A 9,789-nucleotide genomic window follows, 5' to 3' on the forward strand; every position below is an offset into this window, starting at 1 on the left:
TGTGGAATATTTTGCCAATACCCTTAAGATAGAAATTTGTCGAGCCCTTGGCACAAGGGTGCCTTCCTGACCCCTAGGAAATGCTCAGGACATGCAGATGGAGTCAAGTTCAATTTCATCCATTTCATAAAGTCAGGCGCATACGTATGCACTCGCATGCACGCACCTGCATTTATTCTTAGAAACACCTTTTAGAAATTAATTGAACGTGGGCCCTAGAAATGACAAATGGGCTTCTCTCGCTCGGGTTGATGGATTAATTGCTGGAGACTAGTGGGGGAGCACTACGTCGAGGAAGATTCTGAGGGCCCATTTGGGCTCAGCAGGAGAGAGTGCTGTGAGGGACTAGTGATGTCTGCCACAGAATCAGATGGGGATGGAGGATCAGGAGGGCCATTTATTTGTCCGTTTGGGGGTAGGTGTGAGTCTATCGCTAAGAACACTGTTTCCTTCCTCGTTCAGGACCTTAACTGCCTGAGTTTGAGGGTCAATTCTCTCCCACTTCTTAGGGCATGAACTTGGGCAAGTCACTTAACCCTTCTGCATCCTGGCTTTCTTAACTATAAATTAGGAATAACAGTAGACATACTTTATAGGATATTTGTGAAGATGAGAGAGATTCAATCATGTAAAGCATTTGAAGGCTTCCCAATGTTAGCTATTATTATTGTTGTTGTTTTGTGTTTTATGATTCCCCGACCGTTGACTTGTGAAGGGTCGTTTACACTCCCCACCACCACACACTCCATCCCAATTTATGGATTGGACGTACATAACAAAAAAAAGAAGATGCGACCAGCTGGGGTATGGGAGGAATCTGTGCCCCCACCCAAATACTCTGCAGGCAGGTCAATATCAGAGACTCCCACTGCCCGGGACAAATCAGGGTAGGGTCGCACTTACAACCTACTCCCCCCTTTCTCTTCTTTAAAGAAATGATTTTCCCCATGGTTTGCAGGGAAATCCAATAAAATTAGATGAGCAACTTGAATACAAATGCAGCATCAATCCCCACTGAATAACCCATAGCTCCATATGACTGATCTCCCTGAGAGGTTCCAAATAGTTTTTGTAAAATGTGGGTGTCCACACTGCGGTGTCAGAGTCCGAAGATCCAGCACATGGTGGGGCCTTTGACCTTGGGCATGCCACTTTCTCAAAGTTTCAGTTTCCCTTTGTATAAAAATACCTTTCTTCACAGTGTGGTTGCAATATTTACATAAAATAAATGTATCTAGAAATGCTTTGAAAGCTCTCCCACACCATACAATTGTAAGGTGTGAAAATGCCCTTCTGCTCTCACATGGGCAGGAGGTGCTAGAAGGAGGTACCCTCTATGTTATATCACACTGTCATAGAACATGAAACCACCTCATAATGAGGCCCCTTTGGGATTTTTTTTTTTTTTTTTTAAGAACCCAAGACCTTCCTAAAGATGAATTCTGTTCTGTGGCAAACAATGCCAGAGATGTCACAGGATATTTTGATTTATAATGGTTTTGCTCCATAGTATTTTGATACGCATAATCTGCTGGATTTGATATTCTTTACCCTCGCTACCCCCTCTTCCATAGCTCCAAATGCTGTTTGGCCTAAATGCTATTATAATTCTTTTGCCTTTTCCAGTTGAGAGTTGCTACCCCAATAACCCTTCCCCACAGGGCACCTAGCAGTTTTCCGTGTATTTAAGAAGAAAGGTGTGCAATATATCGATAAGGCAGGGACGGGAGAGCCAGCCAATTTGTCAGGCAGGGAACTTCACAGACGGTGAGAGAGCTCCACAACCAGGGTGCCCCGGGTGCAACTGATGGGGGAGATGCCGAGCCCTGGGGCCGGTCACTCGCAGCCTCCACTCTGCTCCTGAACAAACAGCATCAATTTCTGTAGGTGTCTTGCCCAGACGGTCAGGAGCACAGTCCAGGGGCATAGGGCGTGTGTTGTATATTTCGTGATCTTTGTCTCCTTAAATTCTCCCAGCCATTACTTATCCCATTGTCACAAACGAAGAACCTGGAGTCCAAGAGAGGGTAGGTGACTACTCCAAGGTCATGGGAAATCAACAGGCGTCCCTTCTCCCTCTTGTAATCACCTCTCTTTCTGTTCTCCTTTCCTTCCTCCTGTCCTTCTTTGTTTGGGCTTTTTAATAAATTATGTACATACTTTAAGAGAAACATAAAAAATAAAATCTACTTTTGTTCATTTTTTAATGGGAAATATGAAAAGCAGAAAGTGGAAAAGCATCACCCCATCTACCAACATCCAAATATAAATAAAGCTGATTCACTCTTTAGTGATTTTTATTCTGTCCTTCCCGCTCTTATTTTGTCTATGTTGAGTGGTAGTGGTCCTTGGTTTGTAGCTTTGTTCTGTTGTGTTTTTACTGTTTTAAACATACTGTATGTACAAGTTTGTATTTTATTTTTGTAACAGAATTGTGACTTCAATATTTGCCCGTATTGGTTAACCTTTGTAGATATCATTTTAACAGCCAACTAATATTCCTCAATAATATTCTGTGTCATGGGTAAACTGTGGATAAATATAAGTGTTGAACATTTAAGTTTCAAATTTCAAGTTCTGGTTCTCATTTCTTTACTACTTCCACTGGGCCAGTCTCTATTATTAGAATTGATGGCCTATTCTATCCCAATCGTATGTGAAATTCTTGATGTATCATTTAAGGCAAATGGGTGATTAAACAACGCAAACAATTTCTTTGAAATTAAAACTCATTTTTAAAATATTTAGATCCTCTGAACCTCCATCACCTCTTCTGTACAGATATCCCTCATCTCATGATACAGCAAGGCCTCTGTGATAACCCAAAGATTAACAAAGCAAACTTGAATTTCCAAAATCCCTGATTTCATGAAAATTATCTTCTTGAGTTCTCAATGACTTTATAAAATTTAACCTTGTAATTTCCAAGGGAAACCATTAAGAGAGACAACACCAGTGAAAAGTAAAAATAGAAGAATTCTATAAACCGGGGCCTCTCCACCCCAAACCCAGCATCACATACTTAACAATGCACTCTTAAATTGAAAAAATGATGCCTTTTTTTTTTCAATATTGTCTTTCTGTTCTTTTTCCAATAGAATTAAAGATTACTTCTTCATATCAAACCCTGCCTCATCCTACCACAAGGTAATAGTTTTCTTTTTGGATAAATCAGGTGGAAATTCAGACTTAGGGATGATGTGTCAGGAGCCTCTGCAGTCCCAAAGACAGGAATGGTGGGGGCAGGTGGTGTGGAGGTGCAGGGTTCAGGCCCTCTGAGGAAGGAGGAATCCAGGCAGAGGGGAGGGTATCTCTGGGAGTTACACGTAAAGGACCTCCCACCACTGCCCCCTCTGCCACTCAGCCACTCACAGGGCGAGGGACGGGTCCCAAGATCTGAGTCCTGGGCACCCAGAACTACAGAGATGAAAAGGCAAGAGCCATCTGAGTCTGCAGAGAAGGTCTCAACCAGGAAAAGATAGCAAGGGGCTTGTGGCCATGCTCGCAGTGAACAGATGGATGAATGCCCAAAAGAGAGTCGCCGTTTTCCTTCCTCAGGCATGTTCCCAAGGTCTCAGTCACCCTTCGGTGGGCAGTCATTAAACTGCCACAGGGCTTGGCGCATGCAAGACGGTCACTAACATACCTATGGAATGAATGAGTAAATGCCTCCTATGTGCTCAGCTCCGTAGAAACCAAGGTGGGGGCGGTACCCCAGACTTCCGTCTCACAGTCCTCGTCCTTGGGTCTCATCCCCTACACTCCCTCCCCCAAGGATGACTGCAGGACGTTTGTGTCCACTGGTCAAGTGGGTTGGCACTGGATACAAAGAAAGCACAAGGCCAGTTTGGTTATGGTGAGAAGCTGGGATGAGATCCCTGCTCTGCCACCCAGGGAAGCTACAGGCTACAACTTGAGAGCTGCCCCTCAGCCTGGTGAGGCCGGCCCCCATTGCTGCTCTCCACTGGCCCCTGAGCTCCACGCTTCACATTCCTGGGGGCTCAGCAACATGGATGGGACGGCATCACCCCCACTAAGGCAACGCATAGGGGCAGTGGCTCTTTGGAGGCCCCTTCCCCTCAGTTACAGCCGCCACAGCATCGGAAGCACTGTGGCCGTGAGCACGGGAAGGCCTGGGACTGAGAACAGGAGCTCAGAGCCAGACCGCGCGGGTCTGAATCTCAGCCCGCTGTGCCATCGGGTAGCCACACACTCTCCTTGTGCCCCGGGGTCTTCATTTGTGAAATGGGCACAGGAGGAGTTTCAGCCTCATGAGGCTGTGGTGCGGACTCGATGAGTATTATCACACGGGGCTCCCTGAGCGCAGGGGCTCAGTACGTGCCACGGGTCGCTGTCACTCCCCGTCCTGCTCCCCGCAAGCCACCGCGTGGAAACTTAGCACGCCCAGAACAAGAGTCGTGATTCCCGTTCGGCTTTATCCCGAACATATGCACCCATCCAGTCCTTTATCCACATTCCAGCCGAGTGGCTTTCCTGTCACGGAGGAGTTCGTGGGGATCAGAGACTGGGTTTTCCTGACACCAGGTTGCTGAGAGACTGAACCTACAAACCACTTTAGGCAAGAAGTGTTACACTCCTATTTGTTTGTTAAGGCAGGGAGCCGGAAAAGGTCAGGTCAGGTGTTTCATGGGTCCCTTATAAACAGGAAGGTTCCCTCTCCCACTCCTACGCATGCCCCGAAGATATCCCCCCGGCACACACAGGCCCCTTCCCCACTCTGAAACAGCTGAAGAAGCAGGCCTAGAACCATCCACTCTCCCCAGGATCTAGGATCTAGTGGATCCTCCTGTACCCTTCTATTGCAGACAGGGCAGGGAGCTGGTATTTGGCCCAGGTAGGCCAGAACCCCAGTCCTGCTTCCATAGGTGCCCCCAGAAGATCCCACCATGTCGCAGCCCAGGGCAGGTGTGGCAGGGAGGATGCTGAGTAAATGTACATGAAGATGGCAATGACCAGTTGGGCCCACCATTACCTTAAGTATGATCCCTCTGTGTGTTTGGCAGCTCTGACTTCTCAAAGTCCTTTCGTGGGGACTTGCATTACCTCCTTGGGTCCTAGGGAGCACCTGGTAAGTGAAGTAGGACTTGCATTATCCCCTTAAAAGGATAAAGCCCAGGAGAGTCTCCTGATCTGGCCTTGAGGCCTGGAACGGGGCAAGAGTTGACAGTTGCCTAAAGAGCTTACCTTTGTCCACTTGTTCTTGATCCCTGTGGTCACCTGATCTAGAATCTGCTATCTTGCCCACTTGACCCCATTCCCCCTTTTCAGTGGTGCGATGCCCTCACCACAGGCTGGCACAGACCCAGGCCTTCCCATGGGTCCTTTGGAAGTGAAACAAGATCTGCCCTAACTCCCACAGACGCTGGGCCTCTTCTCTCCCTCAGCCTCTTCGCCCTCAAGTCTCAGACCTCAGCCTCCCCGTCCCTCTGTGCGTGGGGGGAGGGGGGTGGCAGGCCCTGACCCAGGCAGGGAACAGGCCTGTCTCTGAGGGGCCACCGAACTGCTTCCCTCGCCAGTAAGAACAGCAGTGGCCCACACTCGCTTTGCCCCCCCCTCCCCCGGCAGGGACCTGTGACAGGTATGATTATCAAAAAGGTGCAGAAACTGAAGCCCAGAGACGTTAAAGAAGTTACCCAAAGTTACTCTTCTCTAGTGCAGGAGCCAAGATTCAAGCTTGGGTCGTTTGACACCGAAGAAGTCTGTGTTTTCTCTACCAACCATAGTCACTGCCCATTTATATGTTGGGCATTTTCCCTACACTTGTCTTTGCCATTTCAGCCAGATTTCATGAGGTGAGTTCAGGGCTGAAACACCCCAAAGACTGCTCTCATCCCTTTGAATGACAGTTTTTTGTCCCCAGCTAAAAGCCAGAGGTCTCTGAGGAAGAACACAGTGTGGGTCCGTGTGTTGGGGGGGTCCCTTTTGAGCCTAAGGTACCAGATGGCAGGGCCTCTGCCTCAGGGCCCATGCTCTGTCATCAGGCCCTGTGGAAACCTTTCTTGATAATGGTGGTACTCGTAGTGGGCAGACTAGAGGGGACAGACCTCGGTGCTTGATTTCAAGCTGCTGCAGCATCTACTTTGGTATTTTTCCCACTCTACCTGAGGCAGCGGCAAGGCAGGAAGGGCCACCGGGATGGGCAGTGTTGTGTGCCAGGAAGGATGGAGAATGTTCTGGAACATTAGACTGTCAGTTATGGAAGCCTGGCCCATTGGCCTTTGAAGGCATCCACAGAGCCTTTTACTGAACACGAAGCAGCGGTCAGCCATATAGGGCTCTGCGGCCCGGAATGGCGCACGGGCCTATTTACCATCATCTACTAGCTGGTCCCTTCTCACCTGTGACATCCACCATCTGGGACGGGCAGAGTCTGCAGGAGCCGGAGAGTAGCCACCCCATCTTCCCAGCAGGCCATCGCCCCCAGTGCCTGACCTGGCCTCTGTGCTCCCCTCTGACAGGAGCTCAGCGACTAGCCCTTCTAAGGGGAATATCCTCTTCTCTGTCCCGCCTTCCATCTCTGAACTTCCCCATGAGTCTCCATTCGATAACATAACGCCTTCTACCTCGTACGTGCAGCAAGATGGAGAACTTCCGGCCTGGCAAGACCGGAGCACGCAGACAGAATGGATCTATAAGAGTAAGCAGGGGACGGGGGACTGCACCCTGCTGGCCAACACGTGGGGGGGCGGCAGGGGGAAGTGCATTCCATGGGTGTGAAATATCGTGGCTCGACTATTGCCTGTCACGCTGATGACATACACCTGCTTCCCGTGCCATTCGAAGTGGTAGTTCAGGTAAGAAGTTAAGCTGCTCTACTAGCCCCGCTACCCCTTTCCTCCATCCCAGAGCCCCCCTCAGAGAAACATCGGCAAAGTGCTGAAGCAAATACCTTTTTCAGTCTTTCCCTCTCTTTTCATTAGTCTTCTTGTTCCTGCTCTACATGAACTCAGGCCCTATTTCCCTCAGGGACACAGGCCATTACCTTCCCAGATTACAGACGGGCTCCTTGGGGTGATGGGCTGTACCCGGATGATCACGTGGACGGTGGCGATGGCACTGTGTCTCAGCAGGCAGTCAAAGCCGGCCCTGATGCCCAGCCGGCCAAAACCAGCTGCAGCATCAACTTCCATAGCCACAACTGGGAGACACTCAAGAGAGAGTTTGGCAAGACTGCACTGAGAATCTTAATCCCCTGCCCAGTTAAGCCCAAAGTCCCCTCACCCTAGGATCCTGGCATGGAAGACGGAGCAGCATTGCTTGCCATTATTAATAATTTAAATCCCGCCTTCATGAGATTGATCCATCATGGGTTCACAGATTCATTTCACAGTCGTCATGGCAGCGGTAAACTAGATTCCCTGCTCACCTCTTCCCTGCCCGCATCCGTGCCTGCTCTATTTTGTAGCTCAAATGTGGTTAAATGGAATTAGGCGCCAGAAACCCTATGAGGGAGGGTGGAGAGGCAGAGGGCAGGCCAGCACAAGCCAGGAGCTCATCGGCACAAGCAGCTCCAGAGGAGGAGGATTTTTACAGGCGAAATCAGTTCATGTGGGACTTTTGTCAGCATGTGCGCTCCGGTGGGGCCCTGAGAACTGGAACCATTTCGAAGTCAATAAGCATGACAGCTGGGAAAAATCTGAGCATCTATCTAAATATTCATAAGCAGGATTCTAAAAGTCATTTACTGGGTAATAGCCTGTAAAGTGCCGGTGCTAAGCTTGAAAGGATGTGGGAGGGGAGACAAGAGATAGAAGAAGGCTGGAGTGAGGGAAGGGGGGCCCCAGAGCCGGTTCATCCCACTGTGGACCCACCTCCAGAGAGGGAGCCTCCTGCGGTCATAGTTTCGTTTGACCTGTTCATTCTCAATCCTTTCGGTCCCTAGGCTTAATTTACAGAACTAGTGATGTCTACATCTAATTGGGGTTTTAAGCACTCTGCATATTTGGCCTGTAGGGGCGTGTTTTGCAGCTAAGTGTCTTTCTAGGACTGAGATCCTTACAGCCGACATATGGTCAGGTCAGTGCTTAGTAAAAGTCTAGCTGCCCACAGTAAATGCCTACTGATCAAATACTGCGACAGGGGTGGCCTGGACCAAAGGTGTGCTGGGTGTTGGAGCCAGGTTCCCGCAGTTATGTGAGGGGATGGTGGGTAGAGCAGAGATTGAAACACAAGGAAAAGCGATCAATTCTCTAAAACTCACAGAGGTTTTTCTTTCCCCTTCTGCCTTTGGTTTGCAATCTGTCCTTTGGAGAGCATTGGTAATGGTTGGGCAAACCTTGCCTGTAATATATACATGATTGTGTCTGGGCAACAGAATGGGGCAAATAGATGACAAAGACACTTCCGTCTGAGGGTTAAGAAGTTGTAAGAGAAAGTGACAGGGTGCAGGAAAAACCCAGGAAGAATGGAGCTCCAGGAAGGCAGAAGGGCTCGAAACCACATCCAGAGGCGAGAGAAGGTGACACGGGGGAAGCGATGTGTGGGGGGTTGGGGATGGGGCCCATGCCATGGAGGAAAGCTAGCCCTTCTGCAGCTGGAATACAGAACCCTGAGGATTCCCAAGCATGGCAGATGCAAAAGAGAATCTGCTTTCAGCCCAGGGCAGAAGCGACCCATCCACTTGGTGGAGAAACACAGACGATCAAGGCAAAAGCAATCCAAAATGCTGGCTGTGGGGGGTTGAGGGCCAATAGGAACAGCAGAGATGAGAGCAGGCAGAGATATTGCCATGCATCCCTGTTCCCCGTTGCCTGTAAGGATGCAGATTTCCAGCCTTACCAGGATCCCTGTCTGTATGCTTAACACGATCCCCAGAGGACTCATAGGCACCGGAGCATCGGAGAACCGTAGAACCTCAAGTGTGGATGAATTTCATGGGTCCTAGTTTCCTACTTTTAGAGCATTTGTAAATTATGGGATTGTTCAACCCCAGGGGGCCAGAAACAGCATTTCACATGGCAGGGTCCTTCTCAACAAATAAGACTTTGAACTGAATCTGGAGGGAAAACACCCAGATAAATCCTTGAAACCTATTACTACAGAGAGTGGCAGGTCTGATAGGGAAGGAATGCTAAAGGCACCAGAAATGCCTCATGAGCTATGTAAGGAGGTATTCCTAAGGAGGACCAGAAAGACTATTTATGGCCTCAGGTGTCTACCTGTCCAGGCACAGAGCAGGGCCATAAAGAACTGCAGGAGTTCTAACACAGAGCATTCTACCCATGATTGTAAAAATCCTCAAGACTTAGTGCCTGGCACATAGTAAGCACCTATAAATATTTATTAAACGCTTGCAAAATTGTTGTTGAGTCCTCATCTAATTCGAGATCAGACATGGTGACGAGAGGGTGTATCCTACTCCCAAGAAAACAGTCTGGTTGGGAAGGGGGCTGCATACAGAAATATATGCACAAAGAGACACTATTTGTCTCTCGGATAAACAGAGGGAGGAAGTGCCTTCGGTAGCGCAGTCTGCTTTGAGCCACCTAGCCAGATGGAGAAGAGTGTTGGAGAACTCCCAGAAGTGCAAACAAGCGTTCGTGCAGTTTCCTGCCATGGACTCAGATTTTGAAAGATCGCACACAGAGGTTAAAGAAAAAATGACAAAGTTCCCTATGATAAAGGTAGGAAAATGGCTCAAACCTTAAGAATAGTGCCAGGAGAGGGACGCCTGTGTGGCTCAGTCAGTTAAGCATCCGACTCTTGATTTCGGCTTAGTCGTGATCCCGGGGTCGTAAGATTGAGCCCCGCGGCAGACTCCTTGGAATT

This window comes from Leptonychotes weddellii, chromosome 3 (genome assembly GCF_054177405.1).
Source record: "Leptonychotes weddellii isolate Sample4059 chromosome 3, ASM5417740v2, whole genome shotgun sequence".
NCBI classification, from domain to species: Eukaryota; Metazoa; Chordata; class Mammalia; order Carnivora; family Phocidae; genus Leptonychotes; species Leptonychotes weddellii.